The sequence below is a fragment of the Carcharhinus amblyrhynchos genome, chromosome 19 (assembly GCF_965287045.1).
Source record: "Carcharhinus amblyrhynchos chromosome 19, sCarAmb.v2.hapA, whole genome shotgun sequence".
NCBI classification, from domain to species: domain Eukaryota; kingdom Metazoa; phylum Chordata; class Chondrichthyes; order Carcharhiniformes; family Carcharhinidae; genus Carcharhinus; species Carcharhinus amblyrhynchos.
Genome location: NC_137342.1, coordinates 8,165,881 through 8,183,961, shown reverse-complemented (window position 1 = coordinate 8,183,961; position 18,081 = coordinate 8,165,881). Strand labels below are relative to the sequence as shown.

Below are 18,081 nucleotides of genomic sequence, written 5' to 3'. Positions count from 1 at the left end.
GTGGGGGGGGGTCGGGGGTCCACTGCAACTGCCACTCTGCCTGTGATCGGTGAAGGGGAAGGGGGATCCGCTGCCACTCTGCCTGTGATCAGTGGGGGGAAGGGTTGACGGGGGCCGCAATTAGTCTGGGTGGCGGGTGGGTGGGAAGATAAGGTGGTCAGTAATGTTGTAGAGATAGGGCAATGTCTGTGGGAGCCAGGCGAAGGCATTATCTGGCCTGGGAGCAGTGTGGCAGGGGATCCACATTCTATCATTGCTTTTCTGCGCATGTGCAGTTGGAGGCACTGATTGGTGCTGCAGGATTTCGGGTGCATTAAGCCCACTTGTGCAGAGAGATTCTGAATCGCTTCTATTTTTTCAGGCAGAATGCAAAAGTGGGTGCCTGAGATTGGGTCTAAAAGTTGGACCTGAAACACTTCCAGTTTTAAGTCCGCCCAGCACTTAGAATCAAAATGGTAAAGTAGGGTCCATAGTGTACTCGGGAAGTGACCAAAGTCTTCTTCAGAATGACCATTGATTTCATTAGAGTCACTACTGATGCTAATATCCAAGTCATTGAGCAGTTGCCTTCGGGGTCATTGTGCAGTTCCTACAGATATAGGGTATGATTGACTGCATACATTTAGCCATCAGAACTCCCTCAGAACAGCTAGTTGTACTCATGAACCAGAAGCAATTGCATTCCCTTAAAATTCAAGTCATCTGTAACCACCAGAAAAAAGTACTGAGGTGCTTGCTTGTTTCCCAGGGAGATCTCATGACTGACACATCTTAAGGAACCTTAAGTTGCCACAGTTTTATTTGGCTCCTGTCCGAGTGCTGGGTTGGATATTGGACACAAGGGCTATCCCAGAACATGGCTCATGACCCCAGTGCATCATTCTCACAGCCCAGTGAAGGAACATGACAACACTGTACACTGCTCAACAAGACCAATCAGAGAGCAGACCAGAATATTGGTCAAAGTGTGCTTCTGATGCCTTGGCAAATCTGGCAGATCTTTAACATACGCGCCCCAGGAGGAGTCCGGGATTGTGCAACTTTGCATTGCAAAAGGGAGAAAAATTGCCCATTGAGGATTTGAAGGAAGTGTTCATCATCACTCTTGAGCAACCAAGGTTGTTCAAATGGCAATGCAGAATTGTACCATACCATAGCCGTGAGAGGGTAAAGGATTTGAACTGCCTGTGTTGGAAAAGGATGAGGGAGGGTGAGAACAGCAGAGGAGAATCAAGGAAGTCATCTGAACAGGAATGGGTGACCATCCAACACCAATATGAGAACCATCATGTCCCCAACTGGCTGAGACAACACTGCATCTGACATAGCTGCAAAATAATAAGCGTACTCACTAAAAGTTGGCATTAATTGTCCACTGTTGTCTATTGCTGCTTTCTTCTCATGGGGTGATAGCCTGTGCTGTGGTGGTCAACTCTCGTGTTAAGACATCACCTGTCATGGCAGGGGGAGGCAGTGAGGCTGAAACAGTGCATGATTGCCTGGTCTCTGTTATCCTTGTGCCCTCCTTTCAGCTTCACATTTCTGCCCATCTCTTCCAGTGCCCTTCCAATCAGTCAGCCTCCAGAGGGCATGCCCGTTAGCCCCTATCCCCAGTGTCACAATCTGCCACCATCTCTAAATCTCACTTGGAGATATCAACACTCAACAGCTCATGACCTAGTGGTTAATTCACTCTAGAGGTTTGGGTATAGGGCTATCGTCCATGGGATGAGCAGGGCTGAGCCAGTGGAGGTGCTCAGTAATAAGTGTGTGCTGATGGAATTAGCACACTCCAGGACCTCGGGGTTTCTGAACTTGTCCTGCCAAGAGATGCCGAGAGGACATATCTGAGACGGCAAAAGTGGAAACTGTTCAATCTTTTCTCCTGTGTAGCTATGTTGTTCAGGTCTCAGCACTGTTACAAGATTATTTATGAATCACAAGTCGGCTTACATTAACACTGCAGTGAAGATACTGTGAAAACCCCTTAGTCACCACACTCTGGGTACACGGAAGGAGAATTTAGCATGGCCAATGCACCTAACCAGCACGTCTTTTGGACTCTTGGAGGAAACCGGAGCTCCAGAGGAAACCCACGCAGACACAGGGAGAACGTGCAGACTCTGCACAGATAGTGACCCAAGCCGGGAATCAAGCTGAGGTCCCTGGCACTGAGGCAGCAGTGCTAACCACTGTGCCATCACACTGCCCATAGTTCACTGTCTACGTTCCTGGTACAGTTCAGGTTGCTCCTGAGCTGAATCTGTGGCCAGTATAAACTACACAATGCTATACCAGCTTCTGTGAAATTTTTCTTTTCTGTAAGCCAAACTCTGATCAGTAAACTTGGATTACCAGATCGTTCCCATTGATATTTGTGAATACCAAGTTATGTTGCATTGAGTTTGGAGTAACTTAAATTTCCATTTTGCAGTGGGTAACGGCTGCATTCTCCCACGTAAGTTGAACCACTTCCATGAACAAGTCCTTCGGTAAGGTTAGATATCCAATAATTCAACTCTCATATCTCTGATCTGCATCAAAAAAGAAAGAATTGCCTGTCTCTGGAGTTGTATTCAAGTGCCTATTTGTCAGCAATTTTAAGAACAATTTCTTTTTCTGTATCTTCAGGCTGTGCTTTACACTGTTCGCTCTCAGAGTAGATAATTGAAGTGACCTCCATTATCTTGTCATCAGCTTTAACTATCGGTTCAGCCCTAAGCTTTCCAATAACACATCTTTGATGGAGAAACCTCAAAGTCCAATTTCGGCTGGCCACCCGATCAGATTGTCCTTTCAATCCGTGCAATAAGCTTTAAACACCACCATGCTCACGTGTGAACCTTTCTGGATGGCCAATCAGATTATTAACAACATCCTCATCAGGTTTGCTGTGCATCTGGCAGTGAACAGTGAATAAATTAATCAAATAGCCAATCTCCTCCAAATGATTGTTTTTAAGGTTAAAAAAGAAATGCTAATCATCTGCATAAAGCTCTGGTGGTGTAGCAAGATCATTTTTGCACCAATTTCCATTCAGTATTTAATGATGAGCTGCTAACAAGTATTTCCGGAAATGAGTTAAAGTGCAAAGAGGTAGAAAGCTGCCTTGTGGGAGATAGGACAAAAGGCTTGGTAGCTGATTGGGTAGCAATGTAGCACAGTGGTTAGTACTGCTGCCTCACAGTGCCAGGGGCCTGAGTTTGATTCCTGGCTTGGGTGACTGTCTGTGTGGAGTTTGCACGTTCTCCCCGTGTCTGCGTGGGTTTCCTCTGAGTGCTCCGGTTTCCTCCCACAGTCTGAAAGACGTGCTGGTTAGGTGCATTGACCTGAAGAGGTGCTGGACTGTGGCGACTAAGGGAATTTCACAGTAACTTCATTGCTGTGCCAATGTAAGCCTTACTTGTGACTAATAAATAAACTTTAATTTAACTTTGTCAGCCTTCTGTACTTCCTACTTGCCCAATATCCAGTTGTACGGAATTGAGTTGACTTATGGAAGATCAGTTGGATACCAAAAGTATTGTGTTTTCACCCTACATTACCTAAGAACTCACAGATTGGGAATAGCAGACGATTTGGCTCCTCAATCCTGCTCTGGCATTCAATAAAATCGTGGCTAATCTAATTGAGGCCTTCACTCCACTTTCATGCCTGCCTCCCAAACTCACTTGCAGTTCTCCACTCTCAGGCACCACCCCTTGTATTAAAGGACGATTGAAAGATTATGACTATTACCTCCCTAACTTTCAATCTTACTTCCCTCAGTATTTACGGTGGCACAGTGGTCAGCACTACTTCCTCACAGCACCAGGGACCTGGGTTCAATTCCCAGCTGGGGTCACTGCCGGTGCGGAGCTTGCATGTTCTCCCCGTGTCTGTGTGGGTTTCCTCTGAGTGCTCCGGCTTCCTCTCACAGTCTGAAAGACATGCTAGTTAGGTGCCTTGGCCATGTTAAATTCTCCCTCAGTGTATCCAAACAGATGCTGGAGCATGGCAACTAGGGTATTTTCACAAAAACTTCATTGCAGTGTAAGCCTTATTTGTGACACTAATAAATAAAGTCATTAGATGTTCTTGCTGAGTTATCAACTATACATATGCCTATAATTTCTAATACCTCTTTTTATCAGTTGTTAGCCCATCCAGTATCTTAACTTTCTCTTTTTTACATTGATTTTGGCAGTACCTTATTCCTTACAAGGATACTTACCTTCATGTAGGTCTCCTTTATGTGTGCATGTACAAATTATTTATTTAATCTGAGTAGAGAATAATGGAGACCACTTATCTGGACGCATCGAGGCAAATAGAGTCAAAGTCTGTAATGCATGTGCTCATAATGAAACTTTCCTGGTCAAGTGGTTTATAAGTAAATAGGCTAGGTTAATAAATTTGCATTAGGAGATACAAAGGGAGCTTTTCTCCTCAACTGTTAAATTTCAAAGGTGAGTAAAATATTATTTTACAGCTTCCAACAAATGCTTCACAAATAAACCCAGGGAATATTATTAAATTTGACCTGACCTGAAATTGGGGCCATAGAAAAACTTGAAAGAATTTTATATTTTAGAACAGTTAAGTTCAAACCAGTGCTGAGAACACGGAGACCTGAGATAAAAGGAGGGGGAAAAGTATTTCAGAGTTGTTGCAGAGAGCTTAGGGGTTGACTGCGTGGAACCATCTCTGGGCTTGGAGAAAGTTCAGTTTCACAGGTGCCGGGGAGCGGAACCAAGGCAGACTAGAACATTCTGTAAGGCAGCAGAGCCCACTGGCATTTGAGTGAGCGAGTGAGTGACTTGAGAGTGTGTGACAGGCGGTTAGAGAGTGTGGAGAGGAGAGTGTGTGAGGTGGGTGAGGGAGGGAAAGTAGTGTGTGTGATAAAGGGAGGTGATACCAGGATGTTGCCTGGTATGGTAGGAAGGTCTTATAGGGAAAGGCTGAGGGACTTGAGGTCCTGACCAAGGTGCATGGGGTACTTAATATGCTGACTGCTTTGCCAAAGCAGCGGAAAGTGTAGACAGAGTCAATAGATGGGAGGCTGGTTTGAGTGAGAATATAGAAGCAGTAGGGGAAAGTGCAGAATAATTTCACTAAACTTCTGCCAGTCATAACGGAGTATAGGCAAACTTGATGTATCAAGCATTTTCAACAGCAGCAGGGAGGATTTAAGAGTAGGCTGATTTAGATGTCTTTAAGATTGTGATAGGCTATGATATATATTTTTCCACTGGTCAATTGAATGATACTGAGAGATTTTAATTTGAAGTCAGTTACAAAAAGAATGAATGCATTTACAAAATGGGTAAGCAGAATGCATCACCAAACAGAATTGAACGAGTATAGAAGCAATTTTAATGGGGAATTAAATTAGCTATCCATAAATTGAAAAAAAATTACCCTTCTTGAGAAAGTTCAGTGATTTCATTGCAATAGCTTGTGGGATATCAAAGAATCCCTGCTGGTCACTTCACTTGCTGGCTAGAATGAGGAAAAACCTTTAGCTTGAAATGCCTCTATGAAATTTTGAATCAACAATAAAATATTTCTGGGCCGTGCGTCAAGTCCCAAAACTCTCAAAAGTGCTCAAAGAGTTCATAGCCAACATCTCCAACAGTATGCATCTCACTCTCCTTTGCTAAACCCCCCACCCATCAAGAAAAAAATAAGGACTGGAGCAACCTTTTCCAATCCTTAATCTCCATGCACCTATGAATTCATTTGAGGAAAATCTTTTTACGTGAATGTAACAATCGATTGCACTCATTGGGCACCCTTTGTGAATAAGCCCTAGTGGAAAACCACAGAAGAGAACATTACCATGTATCAACTGAAAAGGTTCACAGAACCCTCATAGAATCCCTTCAGTGCAGAAGAGGCCATTCAGCCCACTGAGTCTGCACCAACTCCCTGACAGAATAACAGCCAGGCCCTCTACCCTGCCTTACCCCCTTAACCCTACACTTTTGAGTGGCTAAACCATATAACTTACACGTCTTGGGCAGGATTGTCCAGCTGCACTCACCCCAAGGCTGTAAGTTACTGTCCAAGGACAAAGGAATTTTGCACGGTCCACCAAGTTTTCTGTTCCACCAGCTACGATTCCCACGGTGAGCAGGATGGAAAAATTGACTAATCAGGTCAATTTAGCAAGGCCAATCCGTCCAACGTGGAGGGTGGCAGGAAATCGGAGCACCTGGAGGAAACCCATGCTGACACGAGGAGAACATGCAATCTATGCACAGGCAGTCAGTCACCCAGGGCTGGAATTGAACCCAGGTCTCCAACTCTGTGAGGCAGTAGTGCTAACCACTGTGCCACCATACTAGAGCACGCAGGAGAGTAGGGTTAAAAATGGCCGCCCATGTCTTGGAAAGCGCCAGTACAGATTGCTGGACCAATCTGCCTCTTTTTGTTTTGCTATGATTTTAGTTAACCACAAGACAATCTTAATAAACCTTTGGGGATCCCCAGCTGTTTCAGTGCATCGCGCTTTGAAATTGAACACAAATTCATTTCTATGCTGCCCTCTGGACATCATATTACAGATTTATTATTCACCTAGTTGCGTCTGTAGATAAGCGGCCGAGAAAGGTGAAAATTATATCTAATCACCGTTGTTTACTTGGTGAAATTAGAGCTTTTCAGGGCATCATATTTCTGTAATCACAGTGCCAAAGTATTTTCATCTAATTGTGACGTAAACTTGTATTATGCAGGCTGGTGAGTTAAACCGTCCCACCCATAGTCATAGACGCCAGTGTATTCACAATAATGAAAATACTAAAACAGCTGCCTCCGAGTGTTGATCTCTCCGAGTTAAATTCCACCACAAAAAGATGCATCATAAATCAAGGCCCAGTAATGATGCCTCAGCTTGCTGCCGGCTCATCCTCTCTCTGCATGACTCACTCAATAAAGATGCAATATGGGGGGGATGGTGGAGGGGGGGGAGCAAAGCGACTCTTAGAGTTTCCAAATAGCAGAAGGTTAACAACAGTTGCCCACAATCTAAAGTGAATCGCAGCACAAAGTCCTCTCTAAGTTTTAGCTGAAAGTGGAAACAAAAAGAAAAGGACAAGACATCATTGGAATTTATCAGATCTACTTTTGCCTCCTTCGCAAGGTTTCAAAACAAAAAGATACATGAATAGGGAGGGAATAGAGGAGTAAAGTTCGAGTAAGGACAGAAGGTTTATTTTAGTTCGGTTGGACACGGGTTTGGATGGCCGAAGGATCTGTTCCTGTGCTGTACTTTTCTTTGTCCTTTGCTCTATGTTCCTTTGAAACCAAACCTCTTTAGGGATGCGCAGGGTCTTGCACTATGCATTGACTGATGAAGGAGCACTGATGAAGGAGAAGTGCCCCAAAAGCTCATGATTCCAAGTAAACCTGTTGGACTTTAACCTGGTGTTGTGTGACTTCTTACTGCAGCTTGTTTTAAAAGACATACATGTTTTTGCCACATGTGGTTACTTGTCTCCATGTCTGTTTTTAAAAGTGGATCTTACAAATTCCAATTAATCTCTGAGAGGCACTTGATGATGAGGGGGAATAATTGCTGTGCTAATAAATATAGAGGAGAATCGTAGCTATACTATTAAAAGTGTCCAGTGAAAAGGTTAAACCACAAAAAAAACCTGCACACAGTTTAACAGAAGCGATATGCATATCAGGATAGTAAGCTGCTATCGCCAGACAGTGGACAACTGTCTGAGATACAGACCTTTCAGCTAGACAGAAAGAAAAGAAGATGTCTTAGTCAGGGAGAAGCCATTAAACCAGACATTTGGAGTGGGAGGATTGATTTGTCTTCTAATATTCAGGACACAGCTGGGATGTCCGAAGATAATTGGAACAAAAACCTACTGCTACAATTAAATTCTCATGCTGACTGGATATTATAATTAAGGTGACTGTGATTGGTTTTAATATCTGTACCTTATGAATGATGTAACCTTAATCAATAATTGTGGGTGGATAGAGATAACGCCAAACCTTGATTTGTCAATGCCAATTACTTATAATCAAAGTTGAAACTGTAACTGCTTCTGTATTTCTGAATTCTGTACTTTGATTGGCCCTAACAACTTAAGTCAGGAACCTATAATCTTCAATAAATCATTTTGAACCACTCTGTAACTTTGTCTGGCTACTTGAGGGGAACGGTAGTTATAACTACATTAATAGGCAAAGCATAAAAGAAGCCCTGCAACAGATGCAACTGGAGGGCCAAAATTCTCCAGTCTCACGTTCTCCGTTACCGCTGCCAGCGAGAATGGAGAATGTGGCGCTCAACCAAATCTCCATTCACAGCAGTGGGACAGGAAAATCCCAGCCTCGGATGAGGTTTGGGAATCCCAGCCGGCACATGCACTTTGTTTAACTTCTGCCCATACGTCCCTGAGAGATGGTTGTTGGTGGGCAGGTACCTCATAATTATTTCAGCTTGTTAATTCATTTTGGTTACATCAAAGTATGTAAAATAAAAACTGGCCAAGCCTAAAGTTCAAGTCCGCTTTCTACAATGAGCCCATTTGAGTTGCTGCCTTTTTAAAAGTGCGCGGAACATGTGTCTGATCCCAAAAATTGGGAGACCGTGTTTACATTAATTTCAGTAACATCACCGGAGACCTTTTTATTATAATACAACATCCGCAGTGTTTTGCACTTATCTATTCAAATGAGGTCATACCTATTTTTAGAACTTCCAAACATCCATTTCACTCCAGGTTCACCGATCCTAGAGACCAGAAAATCAGCCAGATTAGTTTTACTGAAATTGAAATCTCCAGTGGGTTTGAAAGGAAAACATACTAAATAAATGTATTCCTCTATTAACCTCCATTTCTATTTCATGTGCAGCATTAATAGATGGTCTCATAAATATTTAATACAATGCTTTCAACAGAATTTCATCTAAGACAGTTGAAGTGATTGAATCGGAAGAATCAGTCCTATTGTCCTTTCTGGAATGATAGTTGCCCCGTTATTTCTTGAACTATGAGGAACTGATACCATAATCATTGAAAGTCATCCTGCTGTGGATTGAAATCTTCTACTTCTTTCTATGCTAAGTGACTAGGCAATAAATTACAATGTTTGAAGTATGGTATCATATAGATTCCCAAACTGGACACAGCTTCAACATTTGTTCTGAAATGTAATCTCACTGAGTTGCACTGATGTCTGAACCCTTTGCAGACGGGGATTGATTCATTGACATGTTTCCCATTGTCTCTGTTCTTTAACTCTTTGAGGACCGCACTGCAAGCAATTCAGAGTGTCGCCACAATAACTGTTCATTCCAGTCTTTCAGCTTTTATTTATCATAGAATCATAGAATCCCTACAGTGCAGAAAGAGGCCCTTCAGCCCATCGAGTCTGCACCGACCACAATCCCACCCAGGCCCTACCCCCATATCCCTACATATTATACCCACTAATCCCTCTAACCTACACATCCCTGGACATTAAGGGGCAATTTCTTAGCATGGCCAATCAACCTAACCCGCACATCTTTGGGGGAGGAAACCGGAGCACCCGGAGGAAACCAACACAGACACAAGGAGAATGTGCAAACTCCAGACAGACAGAGACCCAAGCTGGGAATCGAACCCAAGTCCCTGGAGCTGTGAAGCAGTAGTGCTAACCACTGTGCTACCGTGCCGCCCTCACAGTGCGCATAGTGCAGTGTCACATGTAGGCTTACATTAACACTGCAATGGAGTTACCGTGAAAATTTGCACAGACGCGGGGAGAATGTGCAGAATCCACACAGACAGTGATCTGAGCCAGGAATAACAGTAACTGCTGTGCCACCGTGCATCAGTCCAGGGATGGTAGCCCTCCTTACCTGAGTTAGAAGGTTGAGGATTCAGGTCACATTTCAGAAACTTGGGCCCAGTATAGGCTCGAGCTCCGGTGGTGTACTGAGGAACTGCTGCACTGGCGGGAGCGCTGTCTCTCAAATGCTGTGCTGAACTGTCCGCTTTCAGGTGAAAGGAGAAGATCCCAGGCTCATTTTGAAGAAAGGGAGGGGCATTCTCCCTGTTGTCCTGGTCAATATTGATCCGTTAATCAACACTTTAGTGAACAGATAATTTGTTTTTTTTAAAAAGTGGGGCTGTTTTTGGGATCTTGCTGTGTATCCATTGGCTATTGCTTTTCATACAAATTCAATAGCGACTACACTTCAGTCACATCACATGGACCTAATTGCTCTGGAAGGTACTGAGGTGGTGAAACGTAAATTCTTTTCCTAAAGGAAAATTCTGTCTAATGACGAGTTGGAAAACACATGATGGGAGGTGACAGTAATGTGACACTGGCTTGAGAGCAATACTGCAAATGAAACTGTGGGCGGAATCTTCCGGCAGGTCACGCCGGTGGGATTTTCTGGTTTGGCTGGGCGCCAAATTCTCCATCCTCGCTTGCAGCAGAGGCAAGGCATGATGAGATCGCATCCAATGTTTGAGTATTTTCATTGATGTTATTTGTCCATATATGATCTATTATGTTGATTATTAATCCCATCAATGTTTGGTTGAGACCAATGAGGCATTCCTTCAAGTGGCCATTGAAGTTGGGGGTATAACATTAGAACATAGAACATTACAGCGCAATACAGGCCCTTCGGCCCTCGATGTTGCGCCGACCAGTGGAACCAATCTAATGACCCTCTAACCTAAACTATTCCAATGTTATCCATATGCCTATCCACTGGCCATTTGAACGCCCTTAAAGTTGGCGAGTCCACAACTGCTGCAGGCAGGGCATTCCACGCCCTTACTACCCTCTGAGTAAAGAACTGACATCCGTCCTATAATTATCACCCCTTAAATTAAAGCTATGTCCCCTTGTGTTAGCCATCACCATCCGAGGAAAAAGGCTCTCACTGTCCACCCTATCTAACCCTCTGATCATCTTGTATGCCTCAATCAGGTCACCTCGTAACCTTCTTCTCTCTAATGAAAAAAAGTTAGTTAAAAGAGAAATGCTTGTTGGCTTAACTGATTAGATGAAGACTGAGGAAGGATGAACCACATTGGCTGAGATCTTTGCTTTTAATGTATGCCTAATTTGAGAAGCAATCATTGGTCAGCATCAGAACTACTGATGTAAAACAAAAATTAATAACCAAACTGAAAATTTGTCAAATAGAAAACTAATTATAACACATTTATAATTTTTCAAATTAGGTTTCAATTCACTGACTTACATTGTCTGATAGCAAACCAGTCCTGAAGGAACTAAATCCATAATATATGCCTCCATCCAGCCTTGGGTCACTGTCTGTGTGGAGTTTGCACATTCTCCTCATGTCTGCGTGGGTTTCCTCCGGGTGCTCCTGCTTCTTTCCATACTGCAAAGGTGTGTGGGTTAGGTTAATTGGTCATGCTAAATTGCCCCTTAGTGTCAGTGGGATTAGCTAGGGTAAATGAATGGTTTTGTGGGAATAAAGCCTGGATGAGATTGTAGTCGGTACAGACTCAACGGGCCAAATGGCCTCCTTCTGTACTGTAGGGATTCTATTCAATATTATTTCACTTCTTCAGGCTGAAATAAAGGCTGTTCTATGGTCTAACAATGCATCAGTGCACTGTTACAGGGACACCAGTAAGATCATATTATAATATGCATTGTAATAATGAACAATATACAAGACTATTGGAGACATTGGAGTGTTAACTGTGAGGAATGATTGCACCAAGGGATAAAACCTCATCATAATAATAAAAGCAAAGCACTGCAGATGCTGGAATCTGAAACAGAAAATGTTAGAAAAACTCAACAGGTCAGACAGCATCTGTAGGGGGAGAAAGCAGAGTTAACATTTCAAGTCCATTTGGCTCTTCTTCAGAGCTAAAGAGAGGGAGCAATGTTTTGGATGTTGTAACGTATGGGAGGGGGTTAATGGAACAGAATAGAAAGTTAGTGATTGGTGGGAGCCAAATGAGATTGCAACAAAGATGTCAGCATGTTTTCTGGGAGAATAAAGATCGGTGCTGGGTGAAAGCAAAACTTAAACACAAATGACAGATGGCCCAGTGGGGGAGGAGAAGGGAGGGTTTTTACATTGGGACAAAAATAATTTGGGATATTTAAAAAGGGGTTTAAGACGGGAGGAAAAGGTCACAGTCTAAAGTTGTTGAACTCAATGTAATAGTCATAGAGATCTACAGCACAGAAAAAGCCCTTCACCCTATTGCATCTATGCTTGTCAAAAACAACCACCTAACAATGCTAGTTTTCCAGCCCAGTTCATTGAATGTCTTGGCATCACAGGTATACATTTAAATACTTAAATGTTATGAGGGTCTGTGCATCCATTATCCTTTCAGGTAGTGAATTGCAGACTCCTGCACTGTCCGGGTGAAAAAAGATTTTCCACACATCCCCTCTAAACCTCCTGCCTCTAATCTTAAATCTATGCCTCCTGGTTATTGATCCCTCGACAAATGGGCAAAGTTATTCCTGTACATCTATGTCCCTCATAATTTTATACATCTCAGTCATGTCACACCTCCTCAGCCTCCTCTGCCCCAAGGAAAACAATCCCAGTCTATCCAATTTCTCTTCATAACTCTCCAGCCTAGGCAACATCCTGATAAATCTGCTCTGCACCCTTTCCAGTGTTGAGTCCTGAGGGATGTAATGTGCCTAGTCAGAAGATGAGATGCTGCTCCTCCAGTTTGTGTGGGCTTCACTACAGCATTGGAGCAGACATGGGGTATGAGATGGAATGGCAACCAACAGAAAAGACGCAGCCATGCTTGTGGGAAAAGTTCCATAATATTGGGTAATTTTCACTGGGGAAAATTGAGGTGGAACGTTGTTAGGGTTTCAACATCATGAGGCTTTGGAATGTAAACAATGAAATATTGGTAAATTGGTAACAAGGTGCGTGGATTATAGACGATCTTGGAATAATACCATGACATTCTCAGAATTCTCAAACCCGGTTGAGCCTTTTCTTCTGCTCAATTAGATATTGATTCAACTGTGTCTCAACTCCACTTGTGGAAATGCCAGCGTCGGATTGGGATGGGCACAGTAAGAAGTCTCACCACAGGTTAAGTTTATTTATTAGTCACATTAACACTGCAGTGAAGTTACTGTGAAATTCCCTTAGTTGCCACACTCTGGTGCCTGTTCAGGTCAATTTAACCGAACCAGCACATCTTTCAGACTGTTGGGAGGAAACCGGAGCACCTGGAGGAAGCCCACGCAGACACGGGGAGAGTGTGCAAACTCCACACAGACAGTGACTCAAGCCGGGAATTGAACCCAGATCATTGAGGCAGCTGTGCTAACCGCTGTGCCACCATGCCCATAGTGAGACTTCTCACTATGTCAACTCCAATTAGTTGCTCATTGATTTGATTACCTTAACAGAAATACACTGACCTCAGCCTTAAAAGATCCATGTCACTGGAGCATCTGCAGCCTCTTGAGAAAGAGCTCCCAGGTTTCCCTCTATCCTTTCAATAATCAGTACTTCCTGATTCAGCTCCAAATAGGCTTACATTCACACTGCAATGAAGTGGCTGCGAAAGTACCCCTAATGTCCCCTTGTCCTTAATTCTCCCACCAGAATAATTACTTTCTCTGACCCGTTGAATCCTTTACAGTCTTTCTAATTCCTGTATCACTAGAAGAGCAAAGGAAGAATGAAAAGAAATTGATTTTGAAATTAATTAAGTTGCTGTTGAGTTAAGAAATCAGGGCAATAAATGCTGGTCTAGCCATATCCACATTCCATAAACTAATCTTCAAAAAGCAAGTTCACAATAGAACTTGATCCACCAGGTTTCAGTTATGTCTGTACTTCTGCTTTTCCTTCTTGCATATCCTCAACAGCAACATCTAACAGTCGTGCAATAAAAATAATAAATAAATATAAAAATTTTAAGTTTATTTATTATTGTCACAAGTACGCTTACATTAACACTGCATAACACTCCCGTGCCTGTTTGGGTACACTGAGGGAGAATTTAGCACCTAACCAGCACAGCTTTCGGACAGTGGGAGGAAACTGGAGCACCCTGGGTAAACCCACGCAGACATGGGGAGAATGTGCAGACTCTGTGCAGACAGTGACCCAAGCCAGGACTCTGGCGCTGTGCCAGACATTTGCACGATCTCAAAAACACTTTCACAAAGAATTGAAAGCATTGAAATCAGCAGCTAAAGCATCCTTCGGCTTGCGCTGAGGTATCGGTTCAAACAACAAAATAGAGGGCTCTCATTAGGCTTTACTTAACATACAGTCTTTAACAATCTGAGCGATGACTCACCTGCCCTACCAAAGTAGTGCCACAGGTCACTTGCAGCATATTAACTGAAAGGATTCTAATATAATTATAGCTATTTATGTCCACAATTTTGGAGAGCAGAATGTTGCCACTTTTTTGTGTCATCAACTATAGTTTTCAAGCAGAATTGCTAGCAATCATCATTATGTTATTGTGAGAAAGTACATTAGAGTTATTGATTTCCTAAAAGAATTTTTAGAGAACAGTCGAATATATTCCTTTTAAATTGAATGTATATCCATACTATTCAGCTGTTATCTCAGGACAGGTCTTTGAAGGGGAGCTCGCACTTTCAGTAATAGATGTTTGCTAAAATTCATGAGAGCTGGAATGTCAGTCCAAAAGAGGCTGGGTAGAGAAAGAGGCTGCTATTGTTCTCATGCAACAGAATCTGTTTGGATCTGGATGAGGCAGATGAATTAGGCAAGTGAGTGATGGGTAATTTTGAATCTCTTGTACGTAGAACAAAAATGGAAGGTGCACCATGCAGATTGTTCATCCCTCAGCCATTGTCCTATCTCTCTGCAAAATCAACCCAATTTTTAAGTACTATAGCCTAGATGGGCCACGGAACATTGGGTTCGGTTTCTACATGTGGTTTCTTTAGGGTTCCTCCATCCCAGAACCAAGATGGCCCCCCCCGCCTTGTCCTCACCAGCCTCCGCATTCAAAGGATCAGCCTCTACCATTTCTACCATCTCCAGCACGATGCCACCACCAAACACATCTTCCACTCATGCCCCCTGTCAGAATTCTCCAGGGGCTGTTTCCTCTGGGACATCTTGGTCCCCATCCCACACCTCACCCACCACCGAAGTACCTTCGCATGTAATTGCAAAAGATGCAACACCTGCCCCTTTACCTCCTCCCTGTTCACCATCCAAGGGCATAAGCGCTCTTTTCAGGTGAAACAGTGCTTCACATGCACCTCCTTTAATGTGGTCTATTGCATTTGGGGCTCCCAGTGTGGTCTACTTTATATTGAAGAGACCAAAGCAGATTGGGTGACTACTTTGCAGAATAATACCATCAGGCAAGCTTCACTCAGACCATCCTCTCACTTGCCATTTCAACACACCTTCCTGCTTTCTTGTCTACATGTCTGTCCGTGGCCTGTTGCAATGTTTCAGTGGAGCCCAATGCAAAGTGGAGAACAGCACCTATCTCCCAATTAGGCACTTTACAGCCTTCTGGACTCAACATTGAGTTCAACAACTTCAGACTGTGAACTCTCCCCTCCACCTTCACCCCATTTTGATTCCTATCCATTTATCTTCATTACTTCTGGCTGCACGGTGGCACAGTGGTTAGCACTGCTGCCTCACTGCGCCAGGGACCTGGGTTCAATTCTCAGCTTAGATCACTGTTTGTGTGGATTATGCATGTTCTCCCTGTGCCTGCATGGGTTTCCTCCTGGTTTCCTCCCATGTTCTGAAAGACATGCTGGTTAGGTGCATTGGCCACGCTAAATTCTCCCTCAGTGTACCCAAACAGGTGCCAGAGTGTAGGTGACTAGGGGAATTCCACAGTAACTTCATTGCAGTGTTAATGTAAGCCTTCCTTGTGACTAATAAATACCCTTCTTACTTTTCCATTAATTCATTTTTCCATCCCCCTTTTTTATCCTGCTTCCCATCTTTTTCCCCTCACCACCATTTCCCCTCTCTCCCCTCCCACTAGGGTCATCTGTTACTTGTCCTGGTTGTCCTTTGTTACGCTGCTTATCTTTGATCTGCCATTAACACATTCTGGCCTCTTCATGGCTGCTATCAGCACCCTTCTTAGCCATGATCACCACCATTTACACTCCCTTTGTCTTTTGTCCATGACATCTTTGTCAAACTCTCCCATCTCCACAAACCGCTGACCCGCTATCCAGCCCCGACTGCTTCACACCCTCTGACGTCAGGATAAATCTTATCCAATTTCCAGTTGTCTTTAACAATGACAAAGAATTATCCAGACTCAAAATGTTGGCCAGAATTCTTCAACCATTCACACCCTGCTGCCATTGCCAGCAAGATGTGGAGATGCAGGCGTTGGACTGGGGTAAAACCGAAAGAAATCCCACAACACCAGTTTAAAGTCCAAACAGGTTTATTTGTAGCAAAAGATTATACTCTCCGGGATCATTTCTGGCCTTTTGGCTAAGATCAAGTGTAGTATGGACGTGCTGCACTTGATTGAAGTCATGAGGTTACATTTCAGCTTCATTTGAAGCAATTTTTTAAAGTGGCTTCTCGGCCTTTTGGCTAAGATGCAAATGCCTTGGAGGAGGAGTTACACCTACTCCAATCAGCTTGGATCATGTAGATCAAGTCCAAGATGGGAGGTGAGAGCCCTGTCTTGTCAGCTTGGATCGGGAATGTCCCAACTTGTTGGGACCCTGAATTGGCTTTAATTTGACTTGATTGGATTGGAATAAAGTAAACAAAAAAAAAGCCGCAAGCTAGTGGAGTGCCCCAGGGGTCGGTGCTGGAGCCTCAGCTACTTACCATTTATATAGATGATCTGGAGGAGGGAACCGAGTATATGGTGTCGAAATTTGCTGATGACACCAAGATTGGGGGAAAGAATGTTGGCAAGTGCGAGGTGGTCCACTTTGGTAGGAATAATGGTAGGAAGGATTATTACTTACGTGGAGAAAAACTGCAGCAGGCGGCGGTGCAGAGGGACCTCGGGGTCCTTGTGCATGAGTCGCAAAAACCCAGCTTGCAGGTGCAGCAGGTGGTCAGGAAGGCGAATGGGATGCTGGCCTTCATTGCGAGGGGGATTGAATATAAAAGTAGGGAGGTCTTGCTGCGGCTGTGTAGGGCATTGGTGAGGCCGCAGCTGGAGTACTGTGTGCAGTTTTGGGCGCCGTACTTACGCAAGGATATTTTGGCCTTGGAGGGAGTGCAGAGGAGGTTTACTAGGCTGATGCCGGAGTTGAGGGGGTTGAGCTATGAGGAGAGGCTGAATAAACTAGGCATGTACTCGTTAGAGTTTAGAAGAATGAGGGGAGATCTCATTGAAACGTGTAAGATGATGAATGGGATGGATAGGATAGAGGTGGAGAGACTCTTCCCGCTCAGAAAGGACAGCAGGACTAGGGGGCACAGCCTCAAGATAAAGGGGGGGCGGTTTAGAACGGAGTTGAGGAGGAACTTCTTCACTCAAAGGGTGGTGAATCTCTGAAATTCTCTGCCTGTTGAAGTGGTGGAGGCTGCCTCGCTAAATATTTTTAAGAAGAGGGTTGATGGGTTTTTGATAAGAGAGGGGATTAAGGGTTATGGGGAGAGGGTGGGAATGTGGAACTGAGCCACGACAGATCAGCCATGATCTTATTGAATGGCGGGGCAGGCTCGAAGGGCTAGATGGCCTACTCCTACTCCTATTTCTTATGTTCTTATGTTCTTTCGGGACAACCGGTTGTCCCGAAAGCTTGTGGCTTTTGCTACAAATAAACCTGTTTGGACTTTAAACTGGTGTTTTGGGATTGCCAGCAAGGACAGAGACTCTGACAGTCAACCAAATTTCCATTTGGGACTGGAGAATCTTGCTGGCATGAATGGCCGGAGATTCCCACCTGCTAGCTCTAATATCTCTCCACAGATACTGTCAGACTTACTGAGATTTTCCAGCATTTCCTTCAGATTCCAGTATCCACAGTGATTTGACTTTTGCTTGAAGATTTCTCTGTTATCCTAGGAATGTAATCGTAGATTGTTATTTGGCTGACATTAACCTCTTACACTGCAAACATCTCTTCCAGATGGTTCAT

General features: G+C 43.8%; 1 pseudogene; it reads left to right on the top strand.

The window, feature by feature from the left end:
• The first annotated feature begins 16,446 nt into the window (after nt 1-16,446).
• LOC145355672 (U2 spliceosomal RNA) lies at nt 16,447-16,618 on the top strand (annotated as a pseudogene).
• The last annotated feature ends 1,463 nt before the right edge of the window (nt 16,619-18,081 follow it).